Consider the following 21,277-nt stretch of genomic DNA (forward strand, 5'->3'; position numbering starts at 1 on the left):
CGGTTGTAAAGATCTAAGGCAAGGGGCACATGAGAGCTGTCTCAGGGCGAGATGTGGGAGTTGATGCAGCCAGCACGGATGTCCAGGATACAAGCGACGTCTACAGAAGGTGGTGGGAGACTGACGGGTGACGGGCTGCTTCGTTACCGACATGAACATTCGGCAGCCTAGTTCGTGCTATGCTACCAACCCCCGCCTCAGCTGACACTCGTAGCATGTTTTGTTTTGATGACTGGCTGACTGAGAACAAAAACAATATTTTCAGCTCGTTAACAATACTCATTATATTTTGTCTGTTATAGCTAAACTCTAGCTCATACGTAGTACACAAATATACGTGGAGTGAAATGAGAAAAAAAATAGTTAAGTTGTTTTAAGTATTTTTCTTGTGCAACTCAATTTTTCAGTCTCAAATTTCTGACACAGGAGTAAAAGCGTTGGCAAGAATCAGCTTTCATTGCCTTACAAATATATTTCATTTCACAACAAATAATTGGAAATCCTGTGTCATATATATATATATATATTCCTATGAGTCCACGGGGAAAATGAAACACGAAAAGTTACCAAGTGCACTTTCGTGTAATAATCACATCATCAGGGGAGACACAAGACAGTAATATAACAGTCAGTTGATATACATCGAAGAGACGAAGCTAGGACGCCATTTGGTAAACATGTGATCGTCCAAAACATGTTTTGGACGATCACATGGGAACTTTTCGTGTTTCATTTTCCCCGTGGACTGAGGAATATCTTGATCACGCGCAAAATTGTGATCCTTTCCTATATATATATATATATATATATTCTTTTCTTTCATATTATTCGCTATCTCCCGCGTTAGCGAGGTAGCGTTAAGAACAGAGGACTGGACCTTTGAAGGAATATCCTCACCTGGCCCCTTTCTCTGTTACCTCTTTTGGAAAATTAAAAAAAAAAAAAGAGCGGAGGATTTCCAGCCCCCTGCTCCCTTCCCTTTTAGTCGCCTTCTACGACACGCAGGGAACACGTGGGAAGTATTCTTTCTCCCCTATCCCCAGGGATAATATATATATATATATATATATATATATATATATATATATATATATATATATATATTTTTTTTTTTTTTTTTTTTTTTTTTCTCCCGCGTTTGCGAGGTAACACAAGGAAACAGACGAAAGAAATGGCCGAACCCACCCCCATACACATGTATATACATACACGTCCACACACGCAAATATACATACCTACACAGCTTTCCATGGTTTACCTCAGACGCTTCACATGCCCTGATTCAATCCACTGACAGCACGTCAACCCCGGTATACCACATCGATCCAATTCACTCTATTCCTTGCCCTCCTTTCACCCTCCTGCATGTTCAGGCCCCGATCACACAAAATCTTTTTCACTCCATCTTTCCACCTCCAATTTGGTCTCCCACTTCTCCTCGTTCCCTCCACCTCCGACACATATATCCTCTTGGTCAATCTTTCGTCACTCATTCTCTCCATGTGCCCAAACCATTTCAAACACCCTCTTCTGCTCTCTCAACCACGCTCTTTTTATTTCCAAACATCTCTCTTACCCTTACGTTACTTACTTGATCAAACCATCTCACACCACACATTGTCCTCAAACATCTCATTTTTCAGCACATCCATCCTTCTGCGCACAACTCTATCCATAGCCCACGCCTTGCAACCATACAACATTGTTGGAACCACTATTCCTTCAAACATACCCATTTTTGCTTTCCGAGATAATGTTCTCGACTTCCACACATTCTTCAAGGCTCCCGGGGATTTTCGCCCCCTCCCCCACCCTATGATCCACTTCCGCTTCCATGGTTCCATCCGCTGCCAGATCCACTCCCAGATGTCTAAAACACTTTACTTCCTCCAGTTTTTCTCCATTCAAACTTACCTCCCAATTGACTTGACCCTCAACCCTACTGTACCTAATAACCTTGCTCTTATTCACATTTACTCTTAACTTTCTTCTTTCACACATTTTACCAAACTCAGTCACCAGCTTCTGCAGTTTCTCACATGAATCAGCCACCAGCACTGTATCATCAGCGAACAACAACTGACTCACTTCCCAAGCTCTCTCATCCCCAACAGACTTCATACTTGCCCCTCTTTCCAAAACTCTTGCATTCACCTCCCTAACAACCCCATCCATAAACAAATTAAACAACCATGGAGACATCACACACCCCTGCCGCAAACCTACATTCACTGAGAACCAAACACTTTCTTTTCTTCCTACACGCACACATGCCTTACAGAACTGGGCCTTTGAGGGAAGATCCTCACCTGGCCCCCTTCTCTGTTCCTTCTTTTGGAAAATCAAAAAAAAAAAAAAAAACAAGAGGAGAGGATTTCCAGCCCCCCGCTCCCTCCCCTTTTAGTTGCCTTCTACGACACGCAGGGAATACGTGGGAAGTATTCTTTCTCCCCTATATATATGTGTATATATATATATATATATATATATATATATATATATATATATATATATATATATATATATATATATATTCGTGTAAGAAACTGCAGAAGCTGGTGACTGAGTTTGGTAAAGTGTGTGAAAGAAGAAAGCTGAGAGTAAATGTGAATAAGAGCAAGGTACAGTAGGGTTAAGAGACAAGTCACTTTGGAGGTAAGTTTGAGTGGAGAAAAACTGGAGGAAGTGAAGTGTTTTAGATATCTGGGAGTGGATTTGGCAGCGGATGGAACCATGAAAGCGGAAGTGAATCATAGGGTGGGGAGGAGGTGAAAGTTCTGGGAGCGTTGAAGAATGTGTGGAAGTCGAGAACATTATCTCGGAAAGCAAAAATGGGTATGTTTGAAGGAATAGTGGTTCCAACAATGTTATATGGTTGCGAGGCGTGGGCTATAGATAGAGTTGTGCGGAGGAGGGTGGATGTGCTGGAAATGAGATGTTTGAGGACAATATGTGGTGTGAGGTGGTTTGATCGAGTAAGTAATAATAGGGTAAGAGAGATGTGTGGTGATAAAAAGAGCGTGGTTGAGAGAGCAGAAGAGGGTGTTTTGAAATGGTTTGGTCACATGGAGAGAATGAGTGAGGAAAGATTGACCAAGAGGATATATATATATATATATATATATATATATATATATATATATATATATATATATATATATATATATATATTATTCCTTGGGTATAGAAGAGAAAGAATGCTTCTCACGTATTTCCTGCGTGTCGTAAAAGGGTTGGGAGCAGGGTCTGGAAATCCAACCCTCCTGTTTTCTTTTCCAAGAAGGGACAGAGAAAAGGGCCAAGGGGGGATTTTTCCTCGAATACTTAGTCATGTATTCTTAACTCTACCCAACTAACACGTGAAATGACGAATATGTATTAAAAGAAAAAGAAATATTAGTAGCGATACCTTGTGTATGAGGCGTCTGCTCGTACATGTTTGTACTGCGTACATGGAAAACGCAGGAACACCTGCGTTTTTTATTGCTGCATGTCTTTGTGTTCTTAACTTGAAAAAAAAAAGCGTACGTTCTCTTACGTATTCTTGAAAGTACATCAGCTGTACTCTACTGTCGTGATAAACTAGTAGGGATCACGAAGAAGCTTGACATACATAAATAAAGAACAATACGAGAGCCATCTAAGCAGCCGATGTTGACATATGATAACTGCACCCTAATGGTACCCGCAGACTGGGGCGTTGATACACCTGTTCTTTGTATATTTGCCACGTGTGTTATAAGGCCACAGGGCAACGACCTATCCCTCCCCTCGCTTGTGAACGTAGATTATGAGCGAACGATGTGGTTGGTTAGGTCTCCGCCTATCTAGGTCAGTCCCGTTTCATTCTTTCTTTCGAATGATGTTCGCTGACGTAGCAGCAGCGCTAGCGTGTATATTTGTAGTGTGTATACACGCATGAGTAAAATACATATTTGTACGAGGAATAGATTTTCACATTGGGCCCCATCGCTTGAACATTCTCATCTGTCGTACATTTTTTTTTTTTAAATTTCTGTATGTTGTCTGCCTTCACCATGTCTTCCATTTCATTCCTTTCATCCATCACTCTTATGATATAAAAGAACTTCATGTCTTTCTCCACAAGTTTCTTGGTTAATCTCATGTGATCCTGTGTCCTCGAGTTGCTCTCTGTTTTTACGTCTTGAAGAGCTGTTCACTGTCTGCGTCATCAGTTTTATCTTAGAAATTTAAAGGTTGTGATCAGATCATTCCTCTCTCGTCTGTACTGTGAGAGAGAGAGAGAGAGAGAGAGAGAGAGAGAGAGAGAGAGAGAGAGAGAGAGAGAGAGAGAGAGAGAGAGAGAGAGATTGCTTTATGTGATTACTGTTTCTGTGTTACGGAGAGAAAGTTTTACACGTATTCATCCTTCTTAACTTTATATGTATAATTCATGCTTTACTCTTTCGTGTTTATACACACACACACACACACACACACACACACACACACACACACACACACACACACACACACACGCGCACACACACACACACACACACACACACACACACACACACACACACACACCACGGCCAAAGCCAGGTACCGGTATACCGGCCAACCCCTAGGGGAAGATGAACAGTTGGGATTGACTGTGGGCTTACTGTACTGCTTAGGATTCGAACCAGTGCGTGATTGACCCCTGGCGGACTCGTGCTGACTCATAGCCAATAATACTAACCATTACACCGTTATTTATTAGTCTAAATACTGCTATTTGTGTTCAGGGGAGAGCGTTTTACACTTGTGTTGCTCCGTCTCTTAACCTTGTATATATGTATCATATAATTTTTACTCCTCTGTGTGTACATGTAAACACACACGCCCCATCTTAATCCAGATACCCATTTAACGATCAGCACTAAGGGGAGAATGAATACCTGGGTTGGGTGTGGGCCGACCGCTGAATCCAGAATTCAAACCCACGTGGATCCTTCCCTAGGTGGGCTCGTATTGATCCATGGTCAGTAACACTTACCACTACACCACGGAGGCCCATGTATATGAGTGTGTGTTCGTGTGTGTTGATACAAGTACGAAAATAATTCTATTTGTCTGTCCCCGAGCGTATCAAAATGTGTAGCTTAAGTACTTGCATTTGCCTTGGTTTTTGCAAAGTCGGTTTTCAGCCACAGCCAGGCCCCAGACCTTGCTTGCGAGGATTTCAACGGTGTTGACACACATCTCGGGAACGCTACATGGACCGCGACTGCGGGAGGCAGGGGTGTGGGATCAGGGCAGGAAGTACTTCAGTAAACATTCATCGACACGGGGACACGATGAGCAGGAGAGAGACTGACTTAAGCAGGGTCAGATCACAACAGGGGAAGGGCTCGAGGGGGATCAGGACCCCTGTATGGTCACCAGTAAGTTTCATTGCTTGTTTTTCAGGCACTGCTTTGGGGTAGGGGGAGTGGAGGTGGGGGTAATGGATGGTCGATGCAGCACCATCCATCTGCTCACACTCTCATAAATGTATCTATTCTAATGGCACCTCCCCCTTCAGCAGCCCCTTCTCATCGTAAATTCTGGCACCTCAATAAAGCTGACTGGAATACTTTACGTAACTTCTTTTCTGATTTTCCTTGTGGAAATTACTGTCTCTTTTATGTTGTGATGCTTCTGTCTCCACCAGACGCATAGCAGAGGTTATTCTTGTGGGAATGGAAGCATTTATCCCCTCTTCCTCCAAGACGACCTCTTCCTCCAATCCATGGTTCAACCGCTCCTATTCTGAGGCCATTCAGACAAAGGGATCAGCCATATCGGGCTCAGAAAAACTCCTTCCTCTGGCTACCCTTCAACTTTTATCACTGCCTGTAATCGCAGCAAGCTCGTTATCCGTGAGGTGAAGTATTTCTTTATTCAAATGAAGTGTGATAACCTCGTCATCCACTGATAGGTCTTTCTGGTCTTTAGCTAATGGTATCTCCAACAACTTCTGTCGCTCTACGGTCCCTTCACTTTTCCCCCCTCTTACGGTCCTATAACTGTCTCTCCTACCGTAGACAAAGCAGCTCTCTTTGGCTCTCGTTTCTCCTCTAACTCCACCTTGGATGACTCTAACATTCCTTCACCCCCTGATGCTCTTCTTATTAACCATATGACCCTTCCCAGAATCTCATACGGACTGTCCTGAAAGTGCTCCTTCCTCTGTACACAAACAAGGCTTATTTGTCTTGATGGCAATCATCCCCGTGTAGAGTGTGCCTCTGAACTTGCACCTGTGCTTATTCGTCTGTTCCGTTTTTGTTTAAGAACCGAAACTTCTCCTTGGGAGCTGGAATTCATACACGCCATCCCTAAGAAGGGTGGCTGTTCTGACCCCTCTAACTATCGTCCTATTGCTTTGACATCCATCATTTCCACAGTCTTTGAATCCCTCCTCAACTCCCATATCTCAAACACCTCGAAAATCAGTCTTCTCTCTGACCACCAGTATGGCTTCCGTAAGGCGAGATCCACTATTGACATTCTTTCCTATTTTACTAATGTCTGGTCATCATCCCTAAAAGATTTTGGGGAGTTGACATGCCTCAGGCTTTTGACACAGATTGGCATCGGGGACTCATCTTTAGCTCCCCTGTTTTCTCTTCCCTCCCTTATGGGGGTAGACGTGCTGTTTGAGAGCTGAACCAAGGTATGTGGAGTGATCAGGGGGTTTGGATGTGGATATGGGGCACTGGTTTCAGTGCATTATACGTAACAGCTTCATAGTGTATGTAAAGAAATAAGACCAATCTTCATTCTGTTCCTGGCGCAACACCGTGGAAAACGGTGAACAAGTATTAAAAAGAAAATAATCAAGGCACACTTAAGACAGAGCAAGTCCTGCAGTGTGGCAAAAACGTCTTATTTTCATATATATATATATATATATATATATATATATATATATATATATATATATATATATATATATATATATATATATATATGGGAAACTTACAAGCAAATTATGTGGTCTAATCGAGCTTTATATTAAGCTTCTATGAAAAGAAAATTATTATAATCTAAGAGCACAATATTCTAAAAATTTTGATGACACAAATTCTTGTGCTGAAACTAAAGCATGAAAAACTAATGATGAAACTGTAGGTTTGGGAGATATACCGTACCGTACAACATAAGAATAATTGTTTTTATTGTTTATTTGTCCTATTTACCGTTTGCTGTAAATCTTTAAAGAATTAGTCAAGTAATAGATATTTGCGGTAAATTTTAAGGTTCATGCCATTTTGGTGAAAGGTTTCGCCTTAATTTTTCAAAACGAAGCTAACACTTGCTCATATAAGATCTATATGCATATAACAGATTGTAGGAAAAAATAAATATTTATACAAATGTTCCTTTACAATAGAAAGAGTGCATTTCAATCATCGGTTTGGTTTAAGATTTAGACAAAAATAAGTAAAATCTGTATGCAAAGTTAATGCACTAAAATTGGATATAAACTAAATAACAGATAATAGAAGTTAAGAATATTTAAATAGTATCGAGACAGGTATTCTATTTGGAACCTAATGAGGTAATTGAACAGACCTCTTTGAATATGGATTCATTATCCAAAGACACCCTAATTTGTTTTTTCGTCGACGTTTTCTGATTGGTTCCTCAGTGGCACTGAAGGACTTCTGACGATAGACAGTTTACCTCATCTCGAAGGACGTGGTTTGAACCTATTATTGTAATATAGTGAGTATTATCATTTTCTTCGTAATATTGATGTAATAGATGTTTGTTCTGGCTGGTATACGCAGAGACACTTCTCAAATTAATATAACGTGATAGCAATCGAACTCGCATTGTATAGTCTCGTCATGGTGATTCCTCTAAACATGTTTTGCGTCATTAGCACTTCGTGTTAGATAATCACAGGTGAGAGTATTTTTAGGTTGATTTGACCGTATCATTACGGAATTATTATATGTATGCATTTATTGTGGTCGTAAGACTGGTGTTGCGTAATAGTCTTGTGACGTACTGAGCAGCAGATTGATTTGCTTGGAAATAAGTTGGGTAAGTTTTGAACTCGTAAGAACAAAAGAAGGAAGTACTAAGGTTAACATGCTCGTATTTCGGTCATATTAGTAACCATGGTTAAGATTAGGTACACAGAGTTGTCATGAAAGAGAAAACAAGACTCGTGCAATTACTTTTTATCCTAAGATAACAAGATATTTTTTTGGAATAGCGAGGGTGCTTATGTTCTTGCTGATAATTTTGTCACATTTGACAGTGATGCATTCCTTATACTCTGAAGATTTAATTCAGAGGGTTGGTTTCTCATATAGCTCCTATTCTCAAAGTGGTCCCTACATAGTGGGTTGGGCTTTTGAAATATAGGGAAATTATGAAATGTCATTGTGAAAATAAGATTTAGCTTCTCTGACAACTTTGAATAATATGTGAATGATATTTTACAATGCTAGTGTAGTGTGTAGGGGATTTGATAGTGGTGGTACAGCACGATTTGGAACTTTATGTTTTGTTGAACATTGTTTGATAAGCTGTGAGGACAATGTATAATGAAAGATACTGGGTTGGTTAAAGTAAAAGTATGAAATACACTTGTCAAATATTAATAGAACTTGTATAAACCTTAGCTAACCATGTAGAAGACAAAATGTCGGAAGATTTATACCACTTTACATTTATCCCCCTCCGAGGATTGCATGGCCACTGTAACTAGTCATCCATTTGTCATGTTGGCTGATGTCATGTGGGCTGTATATATTCATGAGTGAGACTTTTATAATTCATCTAGAATATTGAACATTAGAATAGATTTAGACTATTAGAGAGATTAGGTGAGGTTTTATAGGTTTTACTGAAAAATTAGAATATTTATAAACTAAGAAGTTTCCCTAAAGTAGCTGATTATTTGAAGTGATGTTACTGGACTGCGGCTTATTGGAAACTCACCTTTAGTGAGGCTGTATTACTGCAAGTAGAGTTTTGTCAAAAAAATGTTCATGCCAAAGGAGTTTGTATTTTCCAGCTACTGGAAGTAGTGCAGTATTAAGTAGCAGGAGCCTTTAGAAAATTTCTGGGTAATACCAGGTCTCTTTCATAGAAAATGTTCCTTGAGTAATTGTACATGGAGATAATTACATAAAATGGATACCGTCATAACTTTTGTCTGGGTAAAGCATAAATCACAGTACTTGCATCATTTTGGTTGTAATTAATGCATTATATAAGTACCTCCTGAGGACACATTGTTTAGAAAAATGTGTGGAAAATGCATTGTACTGTATCATTTTATTAATTATTTGGATTTTTTCATCTTAAATGAATGCTAATGTTAAAGGACCTGGGAAGAATTTTATCTCCACCTATTTTTTTTGTTATTTTTTGAATATGTGGATAATTATCAAATGTTCCAGTTGGAAAGAATGTGCTGAATCTGTGAAATGATCAATTTATTGTAAGGTTTATCAGTTATATGTTGAATGATTTGAATGGATGATGATCACAGCATTTTGGGAGCTTGGTAAGACTCCCATCACCCTCACCTATTTTCTCCTATGATTTTCAAAATATGTAGATATTTAGTCATTCATGATTTAGATAAGAAAAATTCAGCTTACCAAATCATTTCCTGACTATATGGTGAATGTTTTGACCTGAAGGTGAACGTTCAAGAGCTAAGTAAGAATTTAGAATGCTCAGATCTTTCATGAAATAGATTATTTCATAACGTAAATTTTTGGTAGGCATATACTATATTGTATATTCTTTAACTCAATGTATCATTGAAAAAAATGCTCAGCAAAAAAGTGAGTAGGTTCAGGCTGACAGCAAGGATCCTAGTTATTTATATCAGTATATGATAATTATCAGTTTTTCCTGGTGATATTTTATTCTGCATTTGCTTGAATGCACTAAGTTGTTTAACTAGGCATGATTTCGTGTCAGGTATGTATCATTTACTAATTTTTTCACATATTACAGCATATGTGTACTGACAATTTAACTAAAACATTTCATCAGAGTTATTGACAATTTTTTTCACTGCTGACTGACTTCTGTCGTTGTTGCGTAAATTTAGTTTCCCATCATAATGACGTATTTTCACTTTCTTTGAGGATTTATCGGTGAGTGTGATGCATGATTTTTTTTTTATCTTTGCTGTTAGAATGCTCATGACATCTGTGGATTAGATGTGGAATTATACTTCAGTTGGGTTATGAAATGGGGTGTAGGTTTGGAGCCATGACTCTGGCTTAGTGCAATAAATATTGATCAATCCCACAGATTGTCTACTACATTCTTCAGTGTCATTCTGCATAAAATTTAAGGTGGATTGTTCCTATTGTTAATCATTGTTGATAGGTCAGCCTTCCCCCTTTCTCCATCAACACAGCATTCATCCACATTCTCTAATTCTGCTCTTTCTTCTCTAACTTGATCTGCATCTCGTCTCGACACAGCTTCTTCAGTATACTTGGACTTGTACAGGATATCTTAGTGGGGTAGACAAAATCTTGTTAAGTTTAATGCCTCCAAGACCCAGTTTCTTCCCCTCTGTTAATTGAAAACTCCTCTTAACTCTCTTCTCTCCTTTGATGGCTATGTAATTCCACCTCTTAACTCAATGGACATGCTTAGTATTACTGTAACACTTACTCTCTCTTGGAAACCCCACATTATGAAAACAGCTAAGTCTGCTTTTGAGAAGCTAGGAGTCTTGTTTAAAGGTCAAAATGTCTTTTCTTCTGAAAGTTGCTGCATTAAAGCAAAAGATTGATTTTCCTTGTATGGAGTACTGCAGTCACATATAGGGTGGTTCCAGTAATGCATCCTTACTTGATAGAGTTGAGTTGAAAGTGGTCTGACTTATAAACATTCCCAGGCTAACTTTGAAACTACTTACCCTGTGCCACAATGTTGGTTCTCTTTCTCTCTTCTGTAGGTATTACTGTGGTTTTTGCTTCCAGGAGCTTGCTGCTTGTGTGCCCCACCACTTGCTAGACCACACAGTACTCGGCAAGCTGATGCATTATGTGATTACTGTGTGGCTGTTGGCAGCTCGAGGATGGGCTGTTTTGATAACAGTTTCTTTCTTTACACTTCGAAGCTTTGGAACTCTCTAACTTGTCTCTCTTTTCCAATAACTATGACCTGGCTTATTTTAAAAGACAGGTTTTTCACTTCCTTCAGAATTCATAGATACTCACCCTTGTTTCTTCCTTTTCCCTTATGCATCAATTAAATCCATGCCTTGATGTGGACTTTTTTCTGTCACTGGACCCTCCAGGTTAAAAAGAAAAAAACTGTCTTTACCATGAACTATATGAAGTGCACAGGTGAAATAGATTTATGCCAAACAGATGCCAGACACTGGCCCATACCAGCATTATGTGCCGTAATATTTACTGACTTTTTGACTTCTTCAGACAGTTTGTACCCTAACATTGCCAGGATTTTGTTTACCCTAACCTTATCTGACCAAACCTAACCTAATAAAACATACCCAAACTTAACAAAATCTAATTGGAGATAGGGTATGAAGCAAACCAAACCAAATTTAACCTAACCTAAATTTATTGAATTGAAGGATGAACCAAACCAAGCCAAATCTAACCCAACCCAACCTGACCTGACCTACTGTAATCAAACAACATGACATAATGTCACTTAACTATACATAACCTAAATTGAGGTAGGAAATGAATTGTCAGCAGAGGCGAGGCTGAAGTGATGATAGATATTAGGGGATGTGTTGTTGGTAGAGTTTGGAGTGTTGAACAACCTACAAAAAACATGAATATCCCCTGCACAGAGTGTAAGGAATTGTTTGGTATCCATTTTGTCAAAATCTTTTGATTTGATTAGGAGGGATGCCTACTGTGTCCCAAATTAATTTTTTTTATGTGATGCCCTTTAAACATTACCATCTTGTAGATGGTTGACAGGAAACATCCACCTGGTACTTCTTTCAGGTATTGTGGATATGTATTTGGTTTGTAAATCAACTCACAAATTGTTTAAGCTCATAGAATCTCAGGAAAATGCCAGATGGGTGTTTGTTGTCAGCTTACGGGGGAACCTAGCCAAATTCTAGAGTTGCTTAGATAGATTGATGATAAGATTCAGTCCAAGTAGGTGCATGGTAATGGGGTTGGAACAGAGGAAAAGATAGTCTTGGTGCAGTTATTAAGTAATGGGAAATAGATCACAGAAATCTGTTTGTGAAAGAGATTTAGGTGCACATTAGGGGCTTTGTAAGAGAGGCAACCTGCTGACAGATATAATAAGTTTTTTGAGGTCTCCAAGTTGTTCTGATGAGTTACTCTTTGTTTAGGTTGCTATCATTGGCCAACCATTAGATTTTACAGTATGCAGAGAATTTTAGGATAATTAATGCTTAGATTGAGGACAGTAGCTCCCCGCTATACGTACCTTTACTAGATACTGTAATGCTGAAAGCATTAATGGTTAAAAGGTCAAACTAACTGGTAACAAAGTAAAACCCAGAGGTGGTGTGTTGAACACACATCGGAGGATTCGGACTGCAATTTTGAGCATGTCAGCATGGTGATCCTCAGCTGAGTTTATGAAAGTGCAATAATTGTCACTCCTTTTTCTCTTTTCTGCAGCAGGCATCTGTATGGCCTCTATCTGTGTCTTAGTCTTATTTTTTATTATAACTTGAGAATGAAAAGTTACAGGGCTTTTATTACGTTATGATTATGGCTATCAAGATAAATCTAGTCCAGAAGTAAATAGGCCCAATCTCTTCTGTTGTGAATGAGTAGGGAGGGGAGATGGTTAGTCTTATTTTTTATTATAACTTGAGAATGAAAAGTTACAGGGCTTTTATTACGTTATGATTATGGCTATCAAGATAAATCTAGTCCAGAAGTAAATAGGCCCAATCTCTTCTGTTGTGAATGAGTAGGGAGGGGAGATGGTTCTCTATTTCTCCTTTAATACCCCCAAAAAACTTATTGAGTGTATGTGTACTTCTTTGTTCAGCAGAACCTTTCAACTCTTAACATGCAGGTTTACATTTGGCTCTTGGGACACATGGACAATTCTCCACTGGGGATTTGCCCCACTCCACTCCGTACATGGCATTTCACATGACTGTTACTAAGTTGTGCATTTGCCTTGTGTTTTAATGGAACAATGGGTTTGGATGCCTGTCACAGCAAAGACAAATCTGTATTCCAATGAGGTCATTATGTTGAGATGCATCCTCCAGAATACTTGCACTCATTTACACTGGAACCATTTTGCATTCAGAGATATAGTTACTCTACGGTTAGAATCTATTTTTGGGTTTTAGGTATCTAAAAAGGGCCTAGATTTGTGTGTGTTTTTGGGTTTATAGGCATTTATTATGATTTGAAATAGGCCCGGAATCAAGTACCTTTTTATAAGTGCAAGTGATGATGAAATACAGTGCAAGCACAGCACTAAATCTAAAAATTGGTACTTGAGTACCAGTTATCAAGTACTGTAATATCTATGAAAATGTTACCCATGAGTTTATGTAGGAATATGTGTTGTTTTGATTATGACAGAGTGAAAGCAGTGATAATTATTCCATCGTCATATAAGATAGTAAAAACAATTAAGCTTGGTGGCAACATTGTCCACTTTTATTGATAATACTGATGGCACAGCAACTTATTGTGAACTTTACTTGTCTAAATTTAGTTTGATGTTTATATGATTTTGTAGAGGTAAATATGATTTTAACAGCCTAAAAAGAAATGAGCTGTACCGGAATGGATGAAGAATCTTTATTTAGAGGTTAAAAGGTTAATGTGAACCTGCATGGGAAAATAATATTTCTTAAGATATGATATTTGATTGGCAAAACATTAGAAATTCAACATCTGAATTTTACTTGTAGTCTGGACTATTAGAATTAATCTATCAGTGATTGATGGGAAAATAAAGTGTTGCTTGACAGATAATGTGTAGATGCATGGTACTAATAAGGTCCATTTTTGTAATCAAGATGATTATATAACTGATCCATTGTAAATAGATTTTTATGATTAAAATGAAATAGTTTGACTTTTGTTTTTTGTTTTCTTAACTTGGGTTGAATGTTGTCTGCAGAACTTGGAAGCTGTCGTAAGGATGGTGTGCATACCATGCATCGTGGTGCCAGTTCTTCTGTTTATCTGGCACCGTTTTCTCCAACCGATTTTCCTCAAATTTTGGAATCCTTGGGGCAAAGTGACAGCTGGTGCCGAGAAAAAGGTTGAAGAAAAAGAAGGTGCAAAGGAATGTCCAGCATCAAATGGAACGGTAGTGCCCAGTGGAGAAATGTCTTGCCCATTCTCGGGGAAAGATGTAAAACAAGCAGAAGTAGTAACAGGAGACAAGAAAAGTGATTGAATGATTATTATCTGTAGAAAACACTTTTCTTCATTCAAGTGGTTACATTTTAATCAGTATCGTATTCTTGTTCTGTATTATTCTAAACACTATGTTTTGTACCATTACTATTGGAAATGTTTTGACTATGTCCATAGGAAATTTATTGTTTGGATGGGTGGCTGTTATTAATGGTACATTTTTTTTAAGTAATACGTATGCAAAACCTGAACCAAATGACATGTTGATATACGAATTTGTTTTTGTAGAAAGAAGGAAAAGTTTTCTTTTCTTTATCCCTACCATTATTTGTGAATGACTGTGCATGGTTTTATTTTCATTCTCGCATTATGTATGCATTTACATGAAGTTATCATATTGCATTTATCCCTAAGAGTTGTGAGATCAATATCTATTTTGTGAAATCAGTAATGGATGTACAGTTTATAAGATTTTTGTTTTATAGAAATCTCTACATTTTGCCACTTCTAGCTAGTTTAGGTACACACAGAATGACACTTTCATATGTCAAGATTCAACTAACATCTTTGTGATAACATGTTGAGAATGTAGCAATGCTTATTGGATGAATTGGTTATGTGTGAATACTTTCATTTTGTATTTTATTGATTTGGTTTATGATTTCATATGGAGTAAGTGAATAATGTTTTGAATATGGTTTTTTGAAGGTGTTTTTGAGGACCATTGCTTAATATGAGTCAATGCATAGTGGAGAAAATTGACAGTAGCTGTCTGAATACATTACTATCTTATATTGTATGTTAATGCTCAAATCTTAAATTTTTCTAAGGTTATTTCCAGATGATTTGTTATTGAGTATCAAACATTTTGGAAAAAGAGAGTATATGCTGTTCTGAATATAGAGAAAGTTCCTTTTACAGATATGCATTGATCTTTCTCATTTCAAATTAGAAAGAATTTAAAAGATGGTGTTTAATTCTTTACCATTGTTACCATTTGTTATAGGCAACTATTGATGTAAGAATTTGTGTATCTTTGAGGCTTGTGTAAATGGAAGTGATAAGTAAATCTATGACTGATATGATATAGGAAATAATTTGATTGCTGTATACAGGCTTCTTTGATCTTCAGAAACAGACCTTTGTTGTAAGTTTTTTGCTGTACACTATAAGTTTTCAAGAAATTTTATTTTTTCGTAGTGTGTACACAATCACTTGTTCCTATATTGCAAGATTATATGTGAATAGATAAGTTTGTATTATTTACCAATTTGAGACAATTAATATGCTCTCAAAGGATGTTTTGTATGAGTTGCAGTCATTAGAAAACATTCATATTGACATAATAATGGACACCTTTCAGATTTGTAATGTTTCTGTCTCTTATTAAGGAGTTTAATTTACAGAATGTACTTGATCTTTTGCATTTAACATAGAATATTAATTCTGAAGAGCAGGAAAAAGCTTATCGTTGAAAGTAAGACCTTTTTCAAGTGTTGAACGTAAAACATGAAAAATACATATCAAATAAAACCTTTTCTATGTTTTTTTTTTTATACATTGGATGCTCCAGTCATGGACAAAAGTTCACAACAATGTTAGGTCTTAATTAGAATTTAAAGAGGTTAATGAAAGTGAAAAAAAAAAGACAGGGGAAAGTATTTACAAATTTTGGAGGAAGTGAAAAACCTGTCTGTTAAAATGTGCCAAATCAAAATCATTGGGAAAAACATGAGAGGATGGAGAGTTCCAAAGCTTCAAGGTGTAAGGAAAGAAAGTTCTTAAAACAGCCCACCCTTGAGTTGCCAATGGCCACATAGTAATCATGTGATTCAACAGTTTGCCATGTATTGTGTGGTCTAGCTAGTGGTGGGGGCACACAAGCAGCCAGCTTTCGGGAGCAAAAATCTAAGTAACACAAATAGAAAAGGATAATTGAACCAACATTGTGTTGTAGGGCAAGCTGTTCTAGTTTTGAAGTTAGCTTTGGAGAGTTTATTGTATAAGTCAGACCAATTTTGACTCAACTGTCAAGTAAGGATGCAGCGCTGGAACCACCCCAGATACAAGGATGGATCAGTCCTTCGTATAAATTAAGCAACTTTTTGGAAGAAGTCATTTTGATATCTAAACAGAACTTACAGTTTCTCAGGGGCAGACTTAGCTACTTCCATAATGTGGGATTTCCAAGACAGGATGGATGTAAGTAATACTTGTTATGTTAAATGAGCCAAGAAGTGGAGCTCCAGACATTTAATATTAAAGGAGTGAGGAAAGTTGTAAGGAATCTTCTATAGAGAAATGGGTAAAAACTGGGTCTTGGAGGCTTTGAATTTAACTAGATTTAGTCTACCTCACTAATGTATCCTTGTTCAAGTCTGAGTTTAATGAGGAAGTTGTGTCAAGACGAGATGTAGATTGAGTGGGAAGGAGCAGAAATGAGGGATGTGGAGGAATACAATGTTGAGTCTTCAGCATATGAGTGCATTTGGTTATGTATGGAGTAAAGGAAATTGCTGATGAGAAATAGAAAATGTGTAAGAAATAGGACTTAACCTTGAGGGACACTTGATGGAAAAAAGGGGAGGCTGATCCATCAACAAACACAGGTAGGCTGGTTAGAGAGGGAGCTAGATATGAGTGAGGGGAACCAAAAGAAGGGGTCTTTGAGATGAAACCCTGATGCCACACCTTGGCAGAAGCTTTGGATATATCAGGGCAACTACATAGGATTCCTCAAAAATCTTTTGGAGAAGATAAGCAGATGGAAGTCATACTGGTGATGAAAGAGAAGACTTTGAGATTCAAGATGTTTGAGGATTTGGGAGTTGGAGAGGTATTCAGTTCAATGGAAACAGTAGATATCAAAGCAGCAGGATGATAGAGGGGTTAGAACAGTCACCCTTCTTTGGAATGGGATTTCCCAATGCATGCTTCCAAGATGAAGGAAAAGTAATGGCTTTTAAACAGAAATGGAATAGACGAGCAAACACAGGAGGTTCAGGGGCACACTGCTTCAGTGTATGGGGATGGATGCCATTAGGACTATAATCCCTGTTTGTATCCAGATAGGAAAGAGCTTTTTGGACAGTTCAAAAAAAGATTTTGGGAAAGGGCACAGGATAAGTAAGAGGAGCATCAGGGGGTGAAGAAACATTAGAGTCATTCAAGGTAGAGTTAGAGGAGATACACGAACCAAAGAGTTTCTTTGTCTAAGGGAGAGATAGCCATAGTACTGTCAGGACAGAAAAGTGAAGGAAAGGTGAAGTGACGGAAGTTGTTAGTAATGCCCTTAGCTAAAGGCCAGAAAGACCTATGAGTGGATTGCAAGGAGAGGTTATTGCAATTCCTTCCAAGAAAGGAATGCTTTGCCTCACAGTTAACGCACTTGCAATGATTATGGACAGTGATAAATATTGAATATGAGTCGCAGGAAGGGAAGTTTTTACAAGCCCAATGCCTGAAAGGCCCTTTATTCTAACAGGAATAGTTGAACCATGGATTGGAAGAAGAGGCTGTTTTGGAGGAGGAGGGGATAAATGCCTCTGTCCCCATAGCAATAACCTCTGCTATTTGTTTGGTTGAGAAAGAAGCACCACCATATAGGAGATAATGATTTACCCAAGGGAAGTCAGAAAAGAATTTTCCTTAGTTATTCCAATCTGTTTTGTTGACGTGCCAATATATATGCTTAGAAGGGGCTGTTGGAGGGGGAGGTGATGTTAAGATGGATATCTTTTTGAGAATGTGCACAGATGAACCAACTAGAGGTGGATTTGAGTAGTTACAGCACGAAGGATTAGAAGTGAAAAACAGATCCAGAGTACTAGGAGAGTGATCACAGTCATCAGCAATATGGGTAGGGTGGGAGATGATTTACTCTAGATAACTGAGAGTGGAGAACTTGGGGCCTCAGTTTCCCCACCAACTGTATTTGAGGAATTCAGCCTTTCCCTATGGTGAAAGTTAAAATCACCTATGTAGAGGATCTCAGCTTCTGGGTGAGATGATGCCACAGTCTCATGGCAGTCTCATAGTCAAAGGAAGATAAAAACTCGTAGAATTAGGAGAGCAGTGAACGAAGCAAAGGAAAAGTGTGGTAGTTGGGAGACATACCTTGAGCCAGATTATATCAAAGTTTGGGAACTCAAGGTCCTTGATGCTATAATAAGCACTGACACCACCTTTGAACCAGAATCATGAGTAGAGATTGTAGTTGGATAAGCAAAAGGTGTTAGTGTCAACATCAAAAGAAAATTAGGTCTCAAAGAGAATTAAGATATTAGGAATGGTACAAGTCAGATGTGTTCAACAGAAGAGAGGTCACTAGAGAGGCCACAAATGTTTGTATGATGAACAGATAATGAGGCCATAGATTTGTTGGACTCTACAATGATTACATGTAGCATACCAGAAAAACATCACTTCTGTGTAGGAGGAAAAAGTATTTCATTGAAAGTAGGATTATTCTAAAATGTGGAACATGGAGCGTGAATCTGAACATCAGTAGGAATGCATTCCACAACTTATACTGTACTGCCCCATATCCATCACTTTTTAATGACAATCAAAGAGATTGGAATTATGATACAATGAAAAAACATTTGATACTGTATTTATGAATAGATGAAGATATGCAGGCTTAGATACATGATGTCAAAATGGGTTGTTGAGATGTTCTACATTGTAAATGTATTATGAATAGATTCTCTATTCTTTTTTTATGAATATACCTTACTTTAAGATGGAAAAGTTTCATTGTATCATAAATTAGTACCATAATTTCATTCTGCCTTGACCAAGAGTCTTGGGATTTGTTGAAACAATGTTTGTAGTGTTGTACTGGTAAGTGATGTCCAATACATAGACAGGATAGTGTGATTTATGTTTGTCTGGGGAGTGTGGTTTCTGTTGGGTGTAATGTCTGGTGGGATGGAGTTTAAGACTGAGTTGGGAGGTTGTCTTTTTTTAGTGCTTGTCAGGTTATGTCAGTGTGTATGTGTTTTGTCAGTGTTATATTTGTTGACGGTGTGGAGAGCTGTGAGTAGAGGTCACTGAAGTGTAAGCTTTATATTTCGACCTAGGAGTTGGTGGTTAGTTATAACGTGGTTTGGGTGGAAGGGATCCAGTGCTGTTTCACAGAAATGAGTGTTGAATGTGTTGAGGTGGGACTATATTAGAGGAATGTTTGTTTCATTTTGAAGGTGTTGTGTGTTGTGGCAGCTAGGCAGCCAGTGTTTGTTCTACTTTGTGTGGTTTGTAGCTTTGTTATATTCATGAGAGTGGAAGACCAAGCTGGTGAAACGTTGTTTAAAGTTGAATGGATGAATTGTTTGTGAGGATGTCAAATGATTCTTTTTCTTGTCCAAAACTGGTGCTTGTTAGTGCTCATGGGGCATTTAGTTTGTTTGTTGCTTTTGTGTTGATGTCATTGATGTGGGGAGTGATTGGTGTGTGTCTCATAAGTGATACATAGAATGTTTGATGTTTTGTTCAGTGGGAGTGGCAGTCTTTTCAACATGACTGGAAAGTGTGAGCTGGATTCATATCTGTCTTGGGGTAAAAGAGTGACTGAGGACTTGTTTGCCATTTTCTGTCAGGGATGATTCACCTAAATCATAGCTCCTAATCCACAACCAAGCCTGTAGACCTTAGTGTGGTTTCCTCTAACTGTTTCATATTCCTTGGTTCAGCCTCAGCTCATTGACAACATGTCACCCTTTTACACCATGAAAATGATTGACTCTAAGATCTACAATGGAGATCTGTCAAGGAACAGTTTTGTCTCCAACCTTTTTTGTCTCGGTATACATGATCTGTTCCTCCCACAAGCACATTATATCACAGTCATCACAGCACCCTGATAATGCATACATGATGTCAAGCATTCAGCAATTCATCATGTAATTAGAACTTTGGCTCATTGAAAACAAAATTTATGCATCACTATAGAAACCTGCTGTCACCCTTTTAATCACTGACAGACATAAAACCAACTTTCACCCTCTTGTTACCCTGAATGGTCAACCACTCCCACTCAACAGAACTTCAACCATACTGTGTAGTACATACACCACATGTGTGACATGCCTTCAAGTGTACCTCACTTGCCTGGTCATCCTCCCTGTCAAAAGCAAGTATAAAAAAAAACACTGAAAACTAAGCAAAACTGAGCACTAGAGCAGATAGAAAACTAAGCAGAACTGAGCACTAGAGCAGATGGAAATGGAAAACTAAGCAAAACTGAGCACTAGAGCAGGCAACAACAAACAATTACCACTTTCACAATGAAACAAAAGTAGTGTACTTCCAATACAATCTCGTCTTAGTATGCTTAGCATTTTTTATCTTGCAACAGCACTAAATGCTTCTCTTCTACGCTACCCTGTAACCAACCATCAATTCCATGTAGAAATAAAAAGCTATCTTTGTTTTTCAATTTGAAACCTACACTCACACATCCCCCTACCCCAACAAACATGGTTCTAACAAAAACACGCCCTCCAAACAGTCATAATCAACACTCCACGAGATATACGATCATCTGAAACTGTACTTTTTAGACACATATATATGTGTCACCATCTCTCATCTGCATTCTGGACATCACCCATCTCTACAGTATTTCAAGCACTTATTCCACATATCACAAGACCCCTCATGTCCAAGATACGACTTTCACAATGAAGACAAACTGATTATCCTTAATTTGGCCTGAGCTCACCCAAAAAGATACACACTTAGCATCACTCTTTTTGACCTGCTGGAACCCCATAGAAGGGCTTTTAGGTTAGCAAGGTAAAGGCAAGGTTGTCTTTTTGATGTTTTCTAAACTTGGTGTACATGGATATCGTTTCTAGTTCAGATTTTCAGTCAATTTATGTCACTCTTTCAACTTTATTCATAGTTTCAAATTCTATGAGGTGGAC

General features: G+C 38.2%; 1 protein-coding gene across 4 annotated transcripts in view; it reads left to right on the plus strand.

Moving 5' to 3' along the window:
• The first annotated feature begins 7,592 nt into the window (after positions 1-7,592).
• The window catches only part of LOC139762374 (cotranscriptional regulator ARB2A homolog), a 73,548-nt gene continuing 59,863 nt past the window's right edge, over positions 7,593-21,277 (plus strand). For 2 of the 4 annotated variants that reach the window (XM_071687172.1, XM_071687174.1), the window contains exon 1: positions 7,593-7,719. The gene's annotated coding sequence lies outside the window, so the exon portion shown is untranslated. The remainder of the gene's footprint in view (positions 7,720-21,277) is intronic. The other 2 variants (XM_071687173.1, XM_071687175.1) reach the window with 1 other exon arrangement.

Source organism: Panulirus ornatus, chromosome 43 (genome assembly GCF_036320965.1).
Source record: "Panulirus ornatus isolate Po-2019 chromosome 43, ASM3632096v1, whole genome shotgun sequence".
Lineage (NCBI taxonomy): Eukaryota > Metazoa > Arthropoda > Malacostraca > Decapoda > Palinuridae > Panulirus > Panulirus ornatus.